This window comes from Sus scrofa, chromosome 4 (genome assembly GCF_054392235.1).
Source record: "Sus scrofa isolate SSC_HxYL_T2T_F1_AM1 chromosome 4, Sscrofa_HxYL_maternal_Yorkshire_Landrace_v2.0, whole genome shotgun sequence".
In the NCBI taxonomy this organism is placed as follows: Eukaryota; Metazoa; Chordata; class Mammalia; order Artiodactyla; family Suidae; genus Sus; species Sus scrofa.
This window is the reverse complement of record NC_139386.1, coordinates 52,815,253-52,837,066: the sequence shown is the minus strand read 5'-3', so window position 1 is coordinate 52,837,066 and position 21,814 is coordinate 52,815,253. Positions and strand designations below refer to the sequence as shown.

The following is a 21,814-nucleotide window of genomic DNA, read 5'->3' as shown; positions in this document are numbered from 1 at the left end:
ACCTCATAACTGAATAGGGTGAGGTCTTAAAAGTAAATTTTTATTAAGATATAGTTGATGTACAGTATTATATAAGTTAAAGGTGTACAATATAATGTCACCATTTTTAAAGGTTATACTACTTTTATCATTGTGACACAATATTGGGTATATTCCTTATGTTGTATAATATATCCCTGTAGCCTATTTATTTTGTTTTCACTTCTTAAAAACTACCACTATCTTGTCGCTCACCCTTTCTATCTCCCTACTGCTAACCACCATTTCTTTATGTCTGTGAGTCTGTTTCCTTTGCATTACATGCACTAGTTTGTTTTATTTTTTATTCCACTGTATAAAGTGAGATTATACAGTGGTTGTAGTTTTCTGTCTGGCTTATTTAACTTAGCATAATACCCTCTAAGTCCATCAGTGTTGTTGCAAATGGCTAAATTTCATTCTTCTTTATGGCTGAGTAGCATTCAATTGTTCATATATACCACATGTTCATTACTCATTCATTTCTTGATGGACACCTTAGCTGCTTCCATATCTGGACTATTGTAAGTATTGGTGCTGTGAACATTGGGGTGCATGTATCTTTACAAATTTGTGTGTATGTGTGTGTTTTGGACATATACCTAGGAGTAGAGTTGCTGGGTCATAAGGTAGTTCTACTTTTAGTTTTTTGAGAAACCATCACACTGTTTTCCACTGTCACTGCACCAACAGTGTATAAGGGTTCTCTTTTCTCCACATCCTTGTTCATATTTGTTACATGTGATCTTTTTGATGGTAGCCATTCTGACTGCTGTGAAGTGGTATCTCATTGTGTTTTTTTTGTTTGTTTTTTTTTTCTTTCTTTTTGGGGCCACACCTGGGACATGTGGAAGTTCCCAGGCTAGGGGTCAAATTAGAGCTGTAGGTGCCAGCCTACACCACAGCCACAGAAACACAGGATCTGAGCTACATCTGTGACTTATACTGCAGCTCATAGCAACACTGGATCCTTAACCCACTGAGTGGGGCAAGGGATTGAACCTGCATCCTTATGGATACTAGTTAGGTTCATTACCACTGAGCCACAGCACTAACTCCTCATTGTGGTTTTGATTCACATTTCTCTGATAATTAATGATGTTGAGCATCTGTTCATGTACCTATTGGCCATTATTATATCTTCTTTGGAAAAATATCTATTTAGGTCTTCTGCCCACTTTTAAATCAGGGTTTTTAAAAAAGATTTTGATGTTAAATTCTATGAGCTGTTTATATATTTTGCCTATTAACCCCTTATCAATCATGTCACTAGCAAATATTTTCTCCCATTTCAGTATGCTGTCTTAGAAATAAATATTTTAGTGGATATGAATTACATTATAATGTATGCTATTAATGAAAGCAAGGTTGTTTTTCATAATACACTAAATTTCTTGTTCCAATAATTCTCAGCAAATTAGGAGTCATCTAATGTCACATAAAGTTTTCATAGTTTGCTAGCTTATCTTCACAGATGATAACTATATAACATCGGTGCACTTTACAGTGATTATCTCCTCTTTAGAGCTTAGCCAGCTCAAATGCCTTTACAGGAGAGAAAAAAAACGTCCTGTTTTGTTAATATACCCATGTCCACTATCTAATTTTTTTATAGGCTAATAAGATAGTCAAGGCAAAAGGGACTATTTTATTATTCTATTTCACAGAAATACAAAAGTAATCCTGGTAAAGTCAAACAACTTCGTAGAGTCTGCTGTGGTCTGAATGTTTGTGCATCCCCTCCTCAAATTCCTATATTGAAATCAAAACGCTTTAAGGTTGGACCTTTTATTAATGTTAGTAGGTAGGATTTTTAAGGTGATTAGGTGTCGAGGGTGGAGCCCTCATAAATGAAATTATTGCCCCTTTTAGAAAAAGACACTGCAGAGCTCTGGAGACCTTCCATGAAGCAAGGCCACAATGAGAAGTCTGCAACCTGAAAAAGGGCTCTCACCTGAACATACTGGCACCCTGATCTTGGACTTCCAGCATCTAGAACTGTAATTAGTAGATTTCTATTGTTTATAAGCTCCCCAGTCAGTGCTATTTTTTATAGCACCCCAAAGAGACTAAGACAGGTCACAAAACAAACTTCAAAAAGTGAGCTAAGACATGAATGCAGCACTTGTTCCCATTCTAGTGATTTAGTTGCTATGAAAGACCACTTATCAGTAAAAGCCTGAGTCAGTACAACTTGAGGATACTTACATACAAAGAAGTGGAAAATATTAATTTCAAGTTTTATACTTGTATGTCAAATGTTAGATTTTAAGAATATATTTTCAAAGAATATATCATTATAAATCATTATAAATACCTTGTACATAAAACAGGAAAACAAAATAAGAGGAAAGAAAACCCTTAAAAATTTTTTATTTTCCAAAGCATCACATTTGTAAGTCTGTGAGAAGTAAGGAGTAAACAGTCACTACAACTCAGTTTTTGTTTTCTTGAATGGCACAAAAATAATTAAATAATTGCTAGAATCATTATAATGGGTATTGAATTACCTGAATTAATCATTTCATTCTTTTTTGGGGGGGGCTTTTGTCTTTTTAGGGCCACACCCACAGCATATGGAGGTTCCCAGGCTAGGGGTCTAATCGGAGCTGTTGCTGCCTGTCTACACCACAGCTACAGCAATGCCAGATCTGAGCTGCGTCTGTAACCTACACCACATCTCATGGCAACACTGGATCCTTAACCAACTGAGCAAGGCCAGGGATCGAACCCTCAACCTCATGGTTCCTAGTCGGATTCATTTCCGCTGAGCCAAGACAGGAAATCCCTATTCTTATACAACTGGAAATAAAATCATTGTCTTTAATTGCCATATGCCTACACACTCTATCCATAAGATAGATTTTTTTTCTTTGCAAAATCTTTCAGCACAACATTGTTCTGATGCAAATGATAATGATATAATCAAATATATGCATTCTTGAAAAAGAATTTACTTTTTGAAAAATAAGACACTAAAAATATCAGGGCTTAAGGTAAAAATAGACTTGTGTATATCATTCAAAACCTATACAACTTTGTAATCAGAATCTAAACAAAAAATAAGTACTAATTAAAAGTAGTAACACTATTCAGAAGACAATATAAATTCCTTATAAATTAAACAGTGTCCAATGGTATTAGCATCACATGGAAAGTTTTTAGAAATACATATTCTCAGGCCACTGACTCCCTAGCCCACTGAACCAAAAATTCTAAGGCAGGTCTGGGCAATCTGTATTTCATCAAGCCTTCCGGGTGACTGCAACACAAGTTAAGGCTTGTGAATCACCATATTTATCTGTAAAAAGGAATTGAAATTGCTAGATGGCAGCAAAACAAGAAAGTAATTCAGATTGCTAAATCATGCAGTCATAGACAAAATACACAAATGCCTGGTTAGTAGGCAGACTCTAAATGACTCTCTATGGCTCAGCTTCCTGACATCAATGACCTATAAATGTGGGTCAGATTCAGTGACTAGCCTCTAATGAAGAGAATACAACAAAAATAATGGGATGTCACTTCTAAAATTAGCTTCTGTCTTGCTTCTCTCCCATTCTTTCACTTGCTCACTGCTACATTCTGAGCTGCCCACTTGGCATCTTTAAGATAGCTTGGGTCAGCAACAAGGGGGGGAACTGGGACCTTCAGCCAAAAAGCCCACATGGAACTGAAACCTGCCAACAGCCTCAGAAATTAATTTAGAAATAAATTTTCTCTCATTTGAGCCTTAAGATGATAACAGTCCTGTGAAAAATCCTTAGTCTGATGGCACAGTCTAGAGATTCTTTCCAAGGAAGCTGTTTTTTTCCCTTCCCTTCCTTCCTTCCCTTCCTTCCTTCCTTCCTTCTTTCCTTCCTCCCTTCCTTCTTTCCTTCCTTCCTTCTTTCCTTCCTCCCTTCCTTCTTTCCTTCCTTCCTTCTTTCCTTCCTCCCTTCCTCCTTCCTTCCTTCCTTCCTTCCTTCCTTCCTTCTTCCTTCCTTCCTTCCTCCCTTCCTCCTTCCTCCCTTCCTTCTTTCCTTCCTTCCTTCCTTTCTTCTTTCCTTCCTTCCTTCCTTCCTCCCTTCCTCCTTCCTTCCTTCCTTCCTCCCTTCCTCCTTCCTTCTTTCCTTCCTTCCTTCCTCCCTTCCTCCTTCCTTTCTTCCTTCCTTCCCTTCCTTCCTTCCTTCCTCCCTTCCTCCTTCCTTCCTCCCCTCCTCCTTCCTTCCTCCTTCCTTCCTTCTTTCCTTCCTTCCTTCCTTCCTTCCTTCCTTTCTTTCTTTCTTTCTTCCATGTTGTTATTCTGGTGAATAAAGCACTAAAATCACCGGGGGGGCGGGTGGATAACAAATGATCACATGCAACTACACAGGTTATTAACATCATCCCTCGCATATCCACTGTGTGTGAACTAATTTACTGCACAGAAATATGCATTTTATGTTGAGTCTGTTTTTCCAGAAGTGGCAGTGTTCTTCTTAAGAATAACCATAAAACTCATAAACTACTTTTCAAATTTCTAAACATTCAATGCACTCTTTATGATTCCTTTAAGGATTACATAATGGGTCTTATAGGAAAGGAGCATTTTTTTTTCCTTTGTCCTCATTTCGTTTTCTTTCTTTTTTCACCTTTCCTGGAAAGAAATGCTTTAGTAGAATGTTAGAAGATTTTAGCATAGCAATGTATCAAAAAAAGATTACAGTTAATATGAATAACAGGACTTGCCTTACTCTAGGAAGAGGACTTTGACATTTTCAAGCCTCTTCTCATCTTACTCTACAAAATCTGTTTGTTTCTTTCCAGAAAGGGTAAAGACTATATCTAAGATTGAGCAAGGGTGGGGAAAATACAGAGTGAAGAAAGACAGGTGAAGGTGGCAGTAGTAAAATTGGGGTTGACACATTTATTGTGATTTTTCAAGGAGGACTCTATGAACAAAAAAAGTGATTTGATGAGAAGAGCAGGAAATATTTTGCATCACCTTTTAAATGCCCATATGCTCACTATTAGTTGTTAAATAACACTTTTATTTCTCATAATTACCTACATACCTGTACAGCTTTCCAGACATTGTGAATCCACTGAAGTGATATAAGTACAATTATTTTCATTATTTGTCACTCACTTCTTTCATGTGTTAAGTTGTAAATTCATTAATGCATCCCATTTAAATGAGATAACATGTGCAAAATATTCCGAGAGTGCCTAGTGTGAGTGATTTATACTTAATTTTTGTATGTTGTATTCATGTTTAAAAATATGACTACAGCAACTCAATAAACTTTAATCAGAAGTTTGCATTTTGTTTTCATAAATGAATAAACTGCATTTTGTTTTAATCTACAATTCACTCTTACTGAAATAAGCTAATAATAGGAATATATTTTATATTTTTCACTAGAGGAATCTGAAACTAAGGAAATCTCTGTCCTGGACATGATTTTTTGGGGATTCTGAAACATGTACCTACAGTTCCACCACTAAGTCTAACAGCAGGGAACCCCCCGGAGTCAATCTTTTTTTTCCTTACATCAATAGAATTTAATAAATACTTTTAAAAGCTGGGTATTGTGCTAGAAACTAGGAAGAAAGGAAAACAAAACCGATAGCGATAGCTCTCATTACCATGAAGCTAGATCTGAAAATGACAGACTGACATTAACAAGCCATTAACAAAGTAAGTATAAATATAAAAATATTCCAAAAGTAAAACATGTGGATGACTTAAGTCACTCAATAGATCTCTGCAAGTACTATATCTCAAAAACATACTAATGACTGTATGTCAAAGTGAGCCATTATCTTCCTAAAACATTGAATAAGCATTTCCAGTCTTAAATGTAATAGAACCTCTGATAATGAGGAAGAATTTTCATCCTTTTTTTGGGGGGGGAAGGGATTAAATGGATGTATCTAAGGGTTCAAATTAGAAGGCTGGCTTCTTGGGAGCAAACAGTAAGGTTAACCATCTTTTCTACTACTCTATGAGGTTGGAGTTTTGTTCTAGGCATTTGCCTAACAACTTCAGATTTCCCTTGGCCTTCTTCATATTTTGTTGTAGCACCCTCGAAAAATCAAACAACTCACTTTCTTCACTTTTCTGAATTTCACCATGATTACCACCTGTCTCCAGCCTGCTGCCACTCAACCATCCAGCTTCAAATAGAACAATTTGTATCTATCAGTAATAAAATATTTTTGAAATAGATTCTCATTCTCGGTGTCAACATGCATTCAGTTTAATTATCCCACTTCTACCATTTTAGTATTATTTCACAGTATGAGCAATGATATCCAGAGGGGAAAAAAAGAGTGCAAGGAGCTAAGAAATGAAGAAATATATTATTTTCAGTTAATTTAAAGTATTGCCTAAAGCCAGGAACTAAACTATATTTAAGAATATTTTTAAATAACAGATTAAAATCAAAGTGTTTTCTGGCTTATCTATTATACTGTCTGTTCCCTCAGCTATTCAGCTAATCAGAATTAATGTAGTAATGTAAAATTAATGTCGGGAATATGTTTCAAGTTTTGAATTAGTTCTAACAGATTGTAATGTAATAACAATCAGTTTATTTGACTATTTTTTACAAAAAGTTTAGAAAAATCCATGTAATATCTTGTAGCATAAGCAGAGTCAGCATTAATTCAAATGTGCACTGTGAAGCTTATGCTAAGGATGGATATGAGGTTTGTGTGTTTTTTTAAGAAATAAAAAGAAAAAGAAATCCCAAAATCCAAAAACATGGTGCTAATCTTTTTAAACCAAAAACTTAAATAAAGACTGGAAAACTAATTTTAAAATAAGTATTTTTTCCTGATAATTAAACCCAAACATAGTAATCCTTATTTAAAAGAATTAAGTAAATTTAAGCTTATATGCTAAATTAAAGGCAGACATTTTCCACCATTTTTAACAGAAATGTATAATAAAATCAATAAATGAATTTTAACAGACACTTATTAAAGACCTCTGTCTCTTTCAAACATTTGGATAGATATAATATGTCCCTTGGTTGATGGCATGAGCTTCCTGTTTTAGAATATAAATCCTTGATTCAAAGAGACAATGTAAAATCTTGGCTTTAAGAAGTGCCTAGGGAATCAATTAAAATTGTGTATTTTAATGTATTTCAATTTACTTGATTAAAAGTTAACATGAATTATCAACAGAGCTATCCACTTGCTGGGCATGGTTGTGAGAAAATGGGGTAAATTTTATTGTAATTTCTTACAATAAACTTATTATTTCCAGCCATTTAAAACACAAATTAAAATCCTGTAGTAGCAATATAAACTAAAAAAAGAAAAATAATTCAGGCAGCTTTGACTATCAAAAGCTACCATGGTGATTGTGAACTATACTTTGAAAATTTAAATAAGACCAAAAAGTAGGCACTTTCATTGACAGCCTCACTTTCAATAAATCACTTCACTCCTGGATCAATTATTACTCCTTTTATCTTTTGAATATTCCAGAGTTGTCCCTGTAATGATTTTACACTGCTTAATAACATATTTTAAAACTTTAAGTAAACAGCATATACTATTCTTTGTGAAGATTAGTCAAGAGAGTCTTCAGATTCAGAGACTTAGTAGTTCTATTAGCCTCTAAACTTGGCTGTATTTGTTCTGTATTCCTCACGTTTTTGGTATGTATCAGAGAGAGGGTCTCTTGTTACTTTTAAGCAGAGAATGTAGTTTTTAAAGGAAAAAGAACCTATGACACATCACTACCATAGTCAAACGTATAGATGGTGTAAAAGTCAGAGTTGTGCATTCATGCAAATTAAAGAAGAAGTGGGCTTTTCACAGCCAGCCTGTCTATTTTGGATTGTTTCTGCCTCTTCATCTCCTTTTTGTTTATGCCTCTGAAGTTTCTTCTTGGAAGCTATTGATGTGATGGTAAAAGCAAAAACTTGCTTTAAGCACTCATCATACAAATTAAATTTTAAGTAAAAGAAATTGGTATTGCTGCTGAGTAAGTTCTTCCCGTGGATTGCTCAGACACTCTGCAAAATTGCCTGCTGACCTACTCCATGGGCCAGAGATGCCAGTGGCCTGATAGCCAATAGTATCTATCATAGGTGACATTTATACTGGAGAGCTCTGTGCAGTTGTGCCAAAAGTACACAGCAACTGCAAACGGGCTATTTGAGATGAGTTGCTATATTAGATTATATCTTGCACTCTCAATTGAAAAATGAGCATCCTGGAGAAATAAAACACTCCCGAAAACCAAGCTGGAAAAAAAATGAAAATTTGAAAGTAGCAGGATACCTTATTTTGATAACTGTTTATGTAAAAGTGGGTAAGGTAGCATATGCACACTTATGAAATGTAAATTGTGAAAAAACAACAAAATTCACAACTAAAAGCTGAAAAATCCCCACCCAAATGCACCAGAAACCTTAAAAAAAGATGAACAAGAAGAACAAGAGGAGGCCACATCAAGAGGTAGGAGGGGCGATTTCACGATATAAACGACCCCATACCTCCCGGGTGGGAAGCTCCACAGACTGAAAACTAACTGGTACACAGAGAGAGACGCACCTATAGGAGCAAGAGTTCTGAGCCCCACATCAAACTCTCACATGTAGGGATCCGGCACTGGGAGAAAGAGCCCCTGGAGCATCTGGCATTGAAGGCCAGTGGTGCTTGTGCGCAGGAGTTCCGCAGGACTGGGGGAAACAGAGACCCCATTTTTAAAAGACATACATGGACTTTCAAGTGCACTGGGTCCCAGGGCAGAGCGAGGTCTCCATAGGAATCTGGGTCAAACCTGACTGCACTTCTTAGAGGACATCCTGGGAAAACAGGGGTGAATGTGGTTTGTTGTGAGGGAAAGACATTGAAGGCAAATCTCTCGAGAATATTCGGCAGCTGACTTTCTCTGGAGGTGGCCATTTTGGCAAAATCTGGCCCCACCTGTCAGTCAGTGCTGAAAAGCCTCAGGGCAAACGAAAATCCAGGTGGGATCACAGCCCCACCCCTCTGTAAACAGGCTACCTAAAGACCCCTCAGGCACACAGCTGCCTCTAATCCCATCCAGAGACTAAGCCCCACCCAACAGAGGGATTAGAATCAGCTCCATCTACCAGTGGGCAGGCATCAGCCCCTCCCATCAGGAAGCCTACAGCAAGCCCCCATACATACTTCAGCCACAAGGGGGGCAGACACCAGAAGTAAGAGAGACTACAACTCTATCATCTGTAAAAAGGTCACCACACCAAAAACCTATAAAAATGAAAAGACAGAGAACTATAACTCAGATCAGGGAGAAAGGAAAAACCCCAGAAAATCAGCTAAGTGAGGAGGAGATTCTCAGCCTCCAGGAAAAAGACTTTAGATTGTTGATGCTGAAGATGATTCAAGACATTGGGAATAAACTGGAGGCAAAGATGGATAACTTACAGGAAACACGGAGCAAAGAGATACAAGATATAAAACTTAAACAAGAAGAGATGCAAAATACAATAACTGAAATAAAAAATTCACTAGAAGCAGCCAACAGCAGAATACATGAGGCAGAAGAATGAATAAGTGAGGTGGAGGACAGATTAGTGGAAATTACGGATGCAGAACAGAAAAGAGAAAAAAGGTTGAAAACAAATGAAGAGAGTCTCAGAGAACTCTGGGACAACGTTAAATGCTCCAACATCCATATTATAGGGGTGCCAGAAGGAGAAGAGAGAGAAGGGGACAGAAAAAATATTCCAAGAGATAATAGCTGAAAATTTCCCTAACATGAGAAAGGAGCCACTCACTCAAATCCAGGAAGCACAACGAGTACCATATAAAATAAACCCAAGGAGGAATACACCAAGACACATATTAATCAGACTGACCACAATTAAAGACAAAGAGAAAATCTTGATAGCAGCTAGGGAAAAGAAACAAATCACATACAAGGGAACCCCAATAAGGTTATCAGCAGATTTTTCAGCAGAAACTCTGCAGGCCAGAGGGGAGTGGCATGATATACTTAACGTGATGAAAGGAAAAAACCTCCAACCAAGATCACTTTACCCAGCAAGGCTCTCATTCCGATTTGAAGGAGAAATCAAAACCTTCACAGAGAAGCAAAAGATGAGAGAATTCAGCAACACTAAACCAGCCTTACAGCAAATACTAAAGGAACTTCTCTAGGCAGAAAAGACAAGACAGCAACAGGAAACAAAAATTCCACAAAGGACAAGGCTCAACAGTAAAGGTATATATACAGTAAAGATATGAAATCATCCAAGCACAATTATACCACCAAAATCAGAAATCATGAGAAGAGGTGGGTACAAATGCAGGACACTGGAGATGAACTTGCAATTAAGAGAACCACAACTTAAAACAATCTTGTATACATATAGACTCTTATATCAAAACTTCAGAATAACTGCAAACCAAAAATCTACAATTGATACACAAACAAGGAATCTCTGAAGAAGAAATATATCTCATAGTAAATAAGTGCATAATCCACCATGAAGGGGGTCATTTGACATCATCCTTGGAATGCTGAAGTCTTCTTAGAAATGGTTCTGATTTCCTCTCCATCAAAGAATTTATGATAATTATAATTAAATACTACAACTTTACAATTAAATAAAAAAAAAGAAATCTAAATTGCACCACCCTTTCAATACTTTAGGTTTGGTATTGTGATATAAACAGAATCATCTCCATTATATAGTCAAGGAAATAGAGGCTTAGCTATTTAAGTGATTCTGCATTAAAACAGTTACTAAAAAGGATAACATGCACAAATTCATTCTGAAGCATATTTCTTTTCTTTTATCATGTTTTACATGATAAAGAGTATCATTTAGTTCTGAACAATCATGTTTATTTATTATTCCCTGGGGAAGAAAGTGACTAAGCATATGTTGTAATTTCAAGGGTGGCAGGAGAGATTCTAATTCCCCAAAGTACCCATTATGTGGGAATCTATATTCAGGGATAGAAAGAATAACATATATCTTGGACTTGACTGTAAAACTTTACAATATAAACTCACTTGATGATTAATATAATTCTACTCCATCCTTTTATCCCTTATAGGTATAGGGCTGTGAAAAGATATCTTTTTTGTTTGTTTTTTGTCTTTTTAGAGCTGCACCTGTGGCATATGGAGGTTCCCAGGCTAGGGTTAGAATTGGAGCTACAGCATCTGGCCTACACCACAGCCACAGCAATGCCAGATCCTTAACCCACTGAGGGAGGCCAGAGATCGAACCTGTGTCCTCATAGATTCTAGTCAGATTAGTTTCCAGTGAGCCATGATAGCAACGCCTGAGAAAGAGTATCTTGTATAAGCTCACTTAACCATTTTAGTTTCAGACTTAGGGATAGAAGTATCACTTTTTAATTTTCCGGTTCTTTGTTCTATACCATTTTACCTTTCTTTTTTTTAATTTTGTCTTTTTGCTATTTCTTGAGCCGCTCCTGTGGCATATGGAGGTTCCCAGGCTAGGAGTCGAATTGGAGCTGTAGCCTCCGGCCTACACCAGAGACACAGCAACGCAGGATCTGAGCCGCATCTGCAACCTACACCACAGCTCACTGCAATGCTGGATCGTTAACCCACTGAGCAAGGGCAGGGACTGAACCTGCAACCTCATGGTTCCTAGTCAGATTCGTTAACCACTGGGCCACGACGGGAACTCCCCATTTTACCTTTCTTATCAATAATTTATACAAATCTGATATCAGGTGTTAATATTTGAGACTGGTGAATTCATTAATGCAAAGATCTTTTTTTGTCCTTGAGATATGTGGGGACCTAGGACCTGAAACTCTTTGCTTCGGTGGCTGCAATGCTCGCACCTGGACAAATATCTTGAGTAACAAAACACAAAGAAACTACATAATACTAAAAATAAATTGCAGACGTGTGGTTAGGGCAAATTATTGGTAGGAAGATACAAAAAATCTAAAAACCCAACTGCGGAGTTCCCGTCGTGGCGCAGTGGTTAACGAATCCGACTAGGAACCATGAGGTTGCGGGTTCGGTCCCTGCCCTTGCTCAGTGAGTGGGTTAACGATCCGGCGTTGCCATGCGCTGTGGTGTAGGTTGCAGACGCAGCTTGGATCCCGCGTTGCTGTGGCTCTGGCGTAGGCCGGTGGCTACAGCTCCGATTTGACCCCTAGCCTGGGAACCTCCATATGCCACGAGAGCGGCCCAAAGAAATAGCAAAAAGACAAAAAAAATAAAAATTTAAAAAATAAATAAATAAATAAATAAAAACCCAACTGCCACTTCTGAAGAGCCAAAAGCAAATGCATTCCCCCTCTAGAATTTGGGGAAAACTACCACTGGCTCTATTTCTAGGCATGAGCCAAGAGAGGTGCAGAGGCAAAGGATGCACGTATTGTTCATCAAGTGTAATTTCTTCCCACTACCCACCCCAGATATTTCTGGCGAGCCTATGAGGACATTACTCTCAAAGAAAATTACTTTTGATTCATGTAGTTGAAAAGAACTATCCATAGGTAATTATTGAGCAGAACTCTCCTCCTCACATCTCAACAATAAAATAACAGTTGACTAGCTCATTTGCTACAAACCAAAATTAATAAAATCTTCCAGGTCATCCAAAATGTTAGAAGTTGACTTTGTCAAGAAATCCTGACTTTTATTGATGCTGTGGAAATACCAGATCATGGATGACTAATGAATCATGGGTGACAAAGAATTATAGCATACTCTGGAGATTCAGTAAACTGAGAGAAAAATAAATGAAGATGAATAATTAGAATTATTGGCTCCTAAAATGGTAAAACTAATGAAATACTCAATAGATAATTTAACTAAATAAGAATCTCAAGGAATTGAGGAAAAAAACAAAAACTGAATTGAAAATTATGATTTCCAAATTTTAAAATTTGGGAGAATAGTTTCCATTCCAGCAATTTGGCAGGGTTGGTATGAGGAGCTTGAAAATGTAGCCATAATCCCACCTAGAAACTGTTGAAGACAATGTTAAATGTATAACTAAACTTGAAAAAAAAAAGCAAGGTATTGATAACAAATTGAAATTATATCCGAGTAATCACAGTCTAGGCATGCAAAAATGGAGTCAGCTGGCCTTTGAAGATCTGGTCTCAGACATATCTTGGCACCACTGAGAACTCCAACTTCCTTTGAAATGTACCAGACCTAAAGATTACAACAACCATATTTCAGAACAACACCTGCAAACTGCAACGTTATGGTCTCAAGTTCTCCCCTTATAACTATGTAACCATTTTGGATTCCGACCCCTAGCCCCTGGGAACTTACTTAACAAGGACCCTTACTTCTTGCCAATTCCAATTATAATTCTTGATAAACTACTGATGTAAATAACTAACATTACATTTTTTTTGCCTTTATAGGCCTCCCCCACTTTGTAGTCCAGAGAATCCAATTCAAGTGTTTCTTGAATCTGTGTTTCCCATGCTGCAGTCCTAAATAACCTCAAATAAACAGTTTTTTATTTCAATCAGGTCTTTGTTTCCAACATTTGAGTTAACGATATTTAATCTGTGCATTCTAATACTTGATGATGTAACTAGTCCTATTTTAGCTATATAAATAGGCAAGAGCTGTCAATTTGCTTTAAAGACTGCGACTTTTTAAAATCATTTAATATCAATACAGCTGCCAAATCCCTGCTTTATTCTCTAGCTTGTTTGGCTAATTGGCTAAGATAGACTCTGAACTTTCTTTTTCTGTATTGCCTTTTTAAATACCACAAAATATGTTCACATAAAATGCTTTTGAAAACAGAACTCACTTCCATTCCAAATGTGAATAAGAAATCTCTGAAAATGTTCTCATAAAAAAGAATGATTTAAAGCCAACAAAATATAATAATACACAAAATAAGTTTAGTTTACATATTACTCTGATAATTTTAGCTGACAAAAAGTTATCTTTTAGCATCAGAATATTTATTTAAATTTTGTTGTATATATACACCAACAGTGTTTGAATATTTCCAGTCTGTATGATCAAATATATATGAACCCAAATTAAGAATTTCCTTGATGTTTTCAGTACCCAAATTCAAATTAGAAGGCTCAAACTTATAAAACTTATGCCTTAACTGGCTCCCTGGCCAGTGTCCCATCTTAAAATGGTTGGAAACCAAGAACTTGGAAGGTAGGTTGCTGTTTGTAAATAGTGGCCTTAGCTTAAAGAAGGAGAAAAAACACAGCATGGATTCATGAAGATAAGGTAGGAAAACATTTTTGAACTTCTCATGCCTTCCCTTATTTATTGCCTTGACACAACAAGAGTTTCTCAAAATTCTTGCTCAAATGTCCTCAGCAACAAAATTAGGACAAAACAAAAATTCTGGGAGTTCCCTTCATGGCTCAGCAGTTAACAAATCTAACTAGGATCCATGAGGATGTGGGTTCAATCTCTGGCCTTGCTCAGTGGGTTAAGGACCTGGTGTTGCTGTCAGCTGTGGTATAGGTCGCAGATGTGGCTCAGATCCTGTGTTGCTGTAGCTGTGGTGTAGGCCAGTGGCTAACACTCTGATTCAACCCCTATCCCCTGGGAACTTACATATGCTACAGGTGCAGCCTTAAAAAGTAGAAAAAAAAATTTTCTCTGCTTGAAAGAAATTGAGGAAAACAGATAGTGACCACCTTAATGTAGGTTGTTTTGTAAGACCAGCAAAAAGAACCTCCAGGCTCGGAAGAGGCGACTCCCCTTAATCACTCACGAGAAGCGGTCTTGATGCAAACAGCAAGAGGATTTTTATTTCAAGCGCGCTGGGGCCCACAGTCATACACCACACAGGGGTAGAGGACTGCGGCCCCGAGTGTGGAGTCGGGACAGCTTTTATGGGGTTCACAACAAAGCCCGCGCTTCGTGGACCAATTAATTTAAATTGTTTTGGAGTTACACATTTGCGCATGTTTCGGGGTGGGGGAGACATGTTGTCACCAAGATATGTGTATTAACATTTCAACATCTTTATGGCGCAACCAATTTGAGGTTGCTTTAGAGATTAACCTCCTCTTCTTCTATCTTTTGCAAGCAGTTTTACAGAAGCTAAACAAGCAGTTAGAAACTCCCTTTTCTTGTTATTTCAAATAGTTTCAAGAAGTTTCATGCCTAGAGACACGTACTCAGGGCCTATTTTACTTCCGCATATTTTAAAACAGCAAAAAACCTAACCTTTTACCTATAAGGAACAAACTCTGGAATTCAGAACAATTTTAAGCTTCTCATTAGCTTAGGTTGTATTTTCATTCTTTCAGTTTCTTCCCCCATCTTGCCTCCTAACACCTGTGACCCATGAATTAACATGTAGGATTTTCTTCTTCTAATGCTGAAGTTAAGGAGTATTACAAAAGATGTTACAAATCATGAATCCCTGAATTGTGTACTTGTTTGATAGAGCTAAAAGCAACCAACTGTGGCTTTCTGGAGTCAAGGACACTTGAACATACAACCCATACATTGACCATTCCCTGAATTATATGGGGCTAATTTGGACAAGCCTTCACTATTCCACAGTCCTATTAGAGGAGCTGATACCCTCAAGAGAAAAATGAGCTCAAAGGCTGAATAAACAAGACCTTTGAAGAGCACAATTTTATCAAAACAACACATGCTAAAGATTTATATATTCTATCAGAGGTATAAATAGTAAAGCATAAACTTTAAACTTAAGAATTTAAGCTAGCTTTAAAAACATAATAAAAGAAGATAATAATAGATATTATCAATATAAAATATGAGTGAGAAACCACAAATAAAATTGAAATACTAATATGAAAATTGCAGTAGTTGAAATATCGTTGGTTTGAAACCTCGGGAACTTTCTGGGTGAAATCTGAAACTAACTTTAGTATATGAAGGGCAAGGAGAGATTTAAGAAAGAGGCAGGCTGTTGTAGGTAGAAGGTTTAACAAACAAGCGAACTCAATTAAGAGGTTTGCATTCTGTGACTTCAAGGCAGTGTAACTCACCACTTGCCCATCAGAATTTTAAATGTTTACTTGAGGCCTTACCGGGGTTCAGTTAGGTATAGGGTCTTGATGATCTCATTAACATATTGCTGTCTCAAGCCTGCATCCTTGAAAACAGCTCTGGCTGTAAGAAAAGTGAGTGGAACAGATATTTCAAGGGCAGAGGAGAGGTGTGATAAATCACCGATTGCACAGGTCCACATCACAGGTTAACTGGCAATTATATTCTCTTTTTTATTTTATTTTTTTGTCTTTTTTGTCTTTTTTTTGTTGTTGTTGTTGTTGCTATTTCTTGGGCCGCTCCCGTGGCATATGGAGGTTCCCAGGCTAGGGGTTGAATTGGAGCTGTAGCCACCGGCCTACGCCAGAGCCACAGCAACGCAGGATCCGAGCCGCGTCTGCAACCTACACCACAGCTCATGGCAACGCCGGATCGTTAACCCACTGAGCAAAGGCAGGGACTGAACCCGCAACCTCATGGTTCCTAGTCGGATTCGTTAACCACTGCGCCACGACGGGAACTCCCATATTCTCTTGATGAACTGCTCCAACAAATACACAATATATCCTAAGAAGAAATAGAAAATATTAGTAAACCTCTGTCTATTTAAAAATTGAATTTGTAGCTAAGTTTTTTCACAAAGAAATATCCAAGCCCAGAAGATGTTACTAATAACTCTATCAAACATTTAAAAAATTATACTAATCTTAAACTTTCAGAAAATAGAGAAAAAATACTTGCTGGTTCATTTTATGAGGCCAGCATAGCTGCGATATCAAAATCTGTCTTTGGCAGTATTCTTAATAATGAAATAATGAATTTTTCCCCATGAGATTGGAAGCAAGAAAGGCAATATTGTGCTGGAGATTCTAGCTAGTGAAAAAAGGCAAGATACAGATACAATAGACATAAAATTAAAGTAAAACTAATTATTTGCAAATGATATGATTTTGTAAGCAGAAAATCCCATAGAATCTACCCACCAAAATCACTAGAACTAATAAGAAAATAAAGTCAATACACAAAAATACTATTTTTTAATACTAGCAACAATTAGAAAAGATTTCAAAAATTATAATTTACAAAAACATTTAAAATGTAGTATATTCCCTAAAAAAATAAATAAAATTTGTGCAAGACTTTATCCTGAAAAATATAAAAAATATAAAAATAAAAAATTGGAGATATTAAATAAATCATTTTTTTGTCCTTTGTCTTTTTAGGGCCGCACCTGTGGCATATGGAGGTTCCTAAGCTAGGAGTCTGTATTGGAGCTGTAGCTGCTGGCCCATGCTGCAGCCACAGCAACACAGGATCCAAAACCACCTCTGTGACCTACACCACAGCTCACAGCTACACCAGATACTTAACCCACTGAGAAAAGCCAGAGATCGAATCCACATCATAATGGATACTAGTCAGGTTCATTACCACCGAGCCATGATGGGAACTCCTAAATCTTTCAATAAGTGGAGAAATATATCTAATACATTCATGGATTAGATAACTCAATATTATTAAGATGTTAACTCTTGATTTTGATAGTTTCAATGTAATTCTGATTAAAGTACTTGGAAAAATTTACAAGTTGATTCTAAAATGTTGCCACAGTTTTGGCTATTGATCATAAAGTTAAAAATATATCTACTCTATGACCAAGCAATTCTACACTTGGGCATTTATACAAGAGAAATGAAAACATGTCTCCACAAATATTTTAAAATACACTTATTGCAATTATATCTCCAAATAAGCAAAATTTTAAATCTTGGTTAGTTATTTATTGTCTCTTGGCTCCAAATTCACCCTTTTATAATAATCTGAGAAAAAAATTCTGGGCCCTTTAAATATTTTTACTTGTTCCAGGTGGCAGTGAAGTTTGCTCAGCAGAATGCAGTGAGAGACATTGCAGAAAAAAAACAAAAAAACAAAAAAAACAAAAACAGTTTTAATTCCTAATTCCAGTGAATTTTCTCAACTGGCTATGGCAGTGAAGTTTCTCCAGTGCACCACTCAGGTTGTATTAATTAGCCTGGTGACTTATCTCCCTGTGAACAGCTTTCCCCAGTGTCCAAGAAGTCAGACTTATAGGATATATTTCTAGCAAGTTCAGGCACTTTGAAACAATGACTTTCCTGTCATTTTGTAATCCACAGCCATGCCCTCCCAAACAAGGTCTGGATATCAAGCTAAAGAGAGTATATTCCTTAGGCACTCTGTCACAGCCCTAAGGTTAGTGGCTGTTCCTTATAACTGCTGCTTCTATATTCTTTATAGCTTTGTTTCTTACTAGCCAATCCTTTGCTTGTCTAATTTGCCTTTTAGAGTTACTCATTTTAAATTGTTTTTTTAGTTGTATTGAATGTAATTGACATACAATACTGCATAAGTTTAAAGTGTACAGAATAACAAGTTGACATATATATATATTATAAAATGATTACACAATAAATTTAGTTAACATCCATCATGAAGAATTAATCATTCTTAATATTAAGTATTCTCTTTTCAAATTACTATGTACTTTCTCTCTGCTGGACCCAGGCTATTTCAATCCATCAGTAGTGAGAATAGATAAACAAAATACAATATATTGATACAATGAAGTACTACTCAATAATAGAAGGACAAACTATACAACACAACAATAAACACAATGGCAAATATAAACAGAAATACCTTTTGTTGAAAAAAATAAGCCAGTTACAAAAAAGGACATACATGATTGCATTTACATTATGTTCTATGTAGGCAAAACTTACTTATTACGAGAGAAATCAAAATACAAATTATACTAAGTACAATGGATTGGCTGGACAGAAGCATAAAAAAAACTTCGAGGTGATGAAATTATTTTTATCTTCAGTGTGATTGTGGTTTACATGGGAATAGATATTTAGCAAACCTCACCAAACTGAAATCAAAGCATGTGCATTTTACTCAATTAAAAAAAGTACTGGGAATAAAATCTACTGACATTTTTTTAGCAATAATATGGCAGTTTGCAATTATGACTGGATACAAGGCTAATATACAAAAGCCAGTTAGAACTGAACATTAAAAATTAAATAAACAACAGAGGAAAGACTCAATTTATCATACCATCCCAGAGGAGGATGATCTCTGCTTTGTTGGAGGAAACAAGTCTAACAAAGATGCACAGTATCTCTACAGTGAAATATGAAAACTTCATTGAGCTATTTTTAAAAAACAAATAAACAAATTCTGTTTATGCATAAGAACAGAGTATTTTAGTGATATCACCTTTCCCTAAATTGTTACTTGGATTTAAGGCAAATATAAATGAAATCTAAAATGTTTCATATGAAATTTTATGGAGTTCCTGTCGTGGTGCAGCGGAGAAGGAACTGACTAGAAACCATGAATTTGCTGGTTCGATCCCTGGCCTCGCTCTGTGGCTTAATAATCCAGCATTGCTATGAGCTGTGGAGTAGGTCACAGACATGGCTCGGATCTGATGTTGCTGTGGCTGTGGTGTAGGCCAGCAGCTGTAGCTCCAATTGGACCCCTAGCCTAGAAACCTCCATATGCCATGGGTATGGTCCTGAATAAAAGAAAAAAAAAAGAAATTTTATGTGGAAGACTATATTTTCTCAAAATTACAGAGCAATATTTATATTCCCATATACTTTTCAGAACCTTCCTCTGTCTTGTAAATTTATGAAGTTTTTTCCTCTCCCTTTAAAAATTGGTAGGCTTTTGGAGTTCCCATTGTGACTCAATGTGTTAAGAACCTGACATAGAATCCATGAGGATGTGGGTTCAATCCCTGGCCTCACTCACTGCGTTAAGGATCTGGCATTGCTGCAAGCTGCAGCAATAAGTTATAGATGGTGCTTGGATCCAGTGTTGCTGTGGCTATGGTATAGGCCTACAGCTGCAGCTCTGTTTTGACACCTAGCCTAGGAATTTCCATATGCCGCAGGTGCAGCTATAAAAATAAAAAAAAAAAATTGGTAAGTGTTTATGAGTTTTTTGATAAATAGAATGCAGCAGAAATGATAGTGTTTTTTTTCTGAGACTAAAAGATAAAAGTCAATACTGCTTCACTCTGGTTCCTTTATCTTGCTCTCTCTCTCTCTCTCCCCCCATTAAGGCACTTTTCCTTGGAAACTATCCACATTGTTTTGAGGAAGCTCAGGACACATGGAGAGACTATATATAGTATTCTTGTTGACAGACTAGCCAAAGTCCCAGCCAACAGTTAAAAATCAATCTGCAAGCCATCAGGCCAGATTCTGTTTTCATGCTGTATTAGGTGTCACTAATGACCTGAGAATACTGATACTCTACCACTCTGTCAATTCATAAATTCATGAGCAAAATAAATGATATTTTTGTTTTAAGTTTCTAATTTTTTGAAGTAGTTGTTAGGCAGCAAATTAAGAGAAAGTTTTATAAGAACAAAGTTCTACGAAGAGTGGAAAAATTGCTCTATTGGATATTGGTACTTGTAATAAATATATAACTACTAAGGGTGTGGTAACCTTAATATAAAGCAGATTAGGATATCAAATTAGAGGAAAATGAGGAATTTTTCAACAAGTGAGATGGAATAGTTAAGTAAATGTATAAAAGATGAATTTGGATTCCTAGTCTATACCAAATACAAATCAACTTCAGATAGATTGAAGACTTCAACATCAAAAAGTACATAAATAAACTTCAAAATCTTTAGCAGAAACTAAAGGTGATTTTTTTTTAATTTTGTGATTGAAAAAAGTTTTATAAAGAAAATGTAAAATATATTGACGAAAAAATATTAATGTGTCTATGTTGAAACTAATAACATTTGCTCATCAAAATAATTTCAATGATGGTAAGAAAATTTACAAACTGAGAGACTGAGAGAAAATATTTGCAAAACTATATCAATACTATTTATACTATATTATTGCTTTCATTGGTAAAATTAAAATTTTTGACAATACCAAGGTTGAAATAATGTGGGTCTGATTTCTCTATATTCCCGAAGGGAGAATAAATTGGTGCATTCTTTTCAGAATACTTGAAAAATTACATGCTCTAAGTAAGCAGTTGCTCTTGCAGGGTGTCAGGGATATTCAATAATATTCTTAAACTGGAAAGGAACTTTGAGACAGAATAATGAAGCAGGCAACTCTATAAAGTGCAATTACAAAGTTTATTTAGGGTAACATATACAGGCAGGATCAGGCAGAGGAAAATGCAGAGACATTTGCAGCTTCACTTCTGTGCTTCTGAAAGAGGTATAGGGGACTTAAAGAGGCCAAAGCTGAAGATAGAATCAGACTACTAAGGCAGAGACACTTCTGCACAGATGGAAACTGAGGGAATCATGACCCCATTATTCCTCACAGAACATTAACCTTCTACATGGGCAAAAGTTTTTCTCCCAGTTTTTATATCAGATGAGGGTAAGGGTAAAAACTGATAGAGAACCTATCTAACTTGGGTTCATTCCTTATGAGTAGGTTGATCTCAATCATGTAGGAAGTGGGTGGGCTGGAACTGCAGCCCTACACCCCTTTATCTGATATGGAGCCAGTGTGATTCAGCCTCACATGCACATATGAGAAATTTTTGCTCAGAGCCAGCTAGAGGAATGAGGAGACACAGATAAAGTCAAGGGATGCAGTACTCACAAGACAAACCCTTGGAATCACCAAAATGTTATAGATGTAATAAATGAATATATTCTATAATGAAATGTACAGAAGTTAACAAGCATACTTTATAGCAAACTCAACAATAGGGGAGAATCAGTGATATTAGATTTTTTAAATTCCCCAGAAGATTATATAAAATGTATCTTTTTATAAATTTAAAACCAACTAAACTCTT

At 36.3% G+C, this 21,814-nt stretch overlaps 1 long non-coding RNA gene across 1 annotated transcript in view; it reads left to right on the top strand.

The window, feature by feature from the left end:
* The window catches only part of LOC106510034 (uncharacterized), a 62,376-nt gene extending 57,083 nt beyond the window's left edge, over positions 1–5,293 (top strand). Inside the window, exon 4 of the long non-coding RNA XR_014843027.1 lies at positions 1,891–5,293. This is a non-coding gene — a long non-coding RNA (uncharacterized LOC106510034). The remainder of the gene's footprint in view (positions 1–1,890) is intronic.
* The last annotated feature ends 16,521 nt before the right edge of the window (positions 5,294–21,814 follow it).